Source organism: Octopus bimaculoides, chromosome 1 (genome assembly GCF_001194135.2).
Source record: "Octopus bimaculoides isolate UCB-OBI-ISO-001 chromosome 1, ASM119413v2, whole genome shotgun sequence".
Lineage (NCBI taxonomy): Eukaryota > Metazoa > Mollusca > Cephalopoda > Octopoda > Octopodidae > Octopus > Octopus bimaculoides.
This window is the reverse complement of record NC_068981.1, coordinates 75,202,004-75,203,458: the sequence shown is the minus strand read 5'-3', so window position 1 is coordinate 75,203,458 and position 1,455 is coordinate 75,202,004.

Sequence of the window (1,455 nt, the reverse complement as noted above, 5' to 3'; positions counted from 1 at the left end):
ATATATATATATATATATATATACATATATACATACATATATATACGTAAATATATAAATGTATATGTATGTATATGTTTGTATCTATATATGTATGTGTGTGTCCGTATGTGTGTGTATGTGTGTGTGTATGTGTGTGTGTGTGTGTGTATGTGTGTGTGTGTGTGTATGTGTGTGATATAACACATAGCCTCGCACATGTAGCGACCCGGATAACCACGTTACAAATTACACCGAAGGAGCTTGCCACCAACACCTGCTACGTACATCAAATGTTAATGGTATAATAACTCTTGAGGCAGTAACTGATTTCAGCATAAGATACAAGATTTCATGAATGACGAGGGTGCAGAAGTGAAGCTAGATTTTTGCCATATTGAGAAAGAAAGGGAATGTGAAATTTGGGATTTTCTTTGAAATGGCTACAATGTCAGTTACACGTTATGGTTATCCGATGGAAACTTTTCTTTTCAAAGCTACAGGTCTTCCTATCATTTCGATGGTGATGGTGACGCCTTTTCCTTTGGGCAAGAAACAATATGAAGACTCATAGGTGACAAAATGTTCTAAATAACCATCCATACATATATCGTACCATCCCAGAATTTCTGAGAGGATCCTGAGGATGGAGTTCCTCAGGCCCTGCATCCATAGGCTTCTATCAGAAGCAACCGTCATTAGATTTTCAGTCTGTTTTCCCAAACCTGACCTACTAAAACTATGAATATCATCGAATAATCTCTTTCTTGGTTTCCCCTATGTCTCCTGCTGTTTTCCAAGTCTTTCCTGCACATTCTAATCACACGTCTGTAGTACCTCATCTAAATTAGTGTTGCTGAATAACATTAACTGAAAAACATCAGACGATGACCGCGGAGAAGCAGAGATTGTCATGTTGGCAATATACGAAATGAATGTGGATTCAGAAGAGCGTCAGACGAAATGATTTTGTGGTATTTAGTTACTTAATCTTAACATTCTGAATTGTTGAACGTGGTCCCATGGAAACCACGTTCAGCTAGATACAGCCGTTTTGTACTTTTAGCCAATATGTGTAACAGCTTTTCTATATCACTATTTAACATTATATAAGATTTGTTTTTTTTTATAATTAATCAATTGGTATTTTATTGCAACGGGAAGAAAATCTAACAAACAAAAATTGAAGCAGGTTATTGAAAGAACCTAAGTGCGAATGTACATGCAAGTAGCTGCCATTGCTTCAAATAATGGCGAATGTAAATTATATCACTTGTCAATATTTCTTCCCTTTTTATTTTTCTTCCTTCTTTTTCAGCTTCCTCACTTTTTTCTATCGCTCATTCTTCTTCTTCTTCTTCTTCTTCTTCTTCTTCTTCTTCTTCTTCTTCTTCTTATTATTATTATTATTATTATTATTATTATTATTATTATTATTATTATTATTATTATTATTATTATTATTATTATTATTAT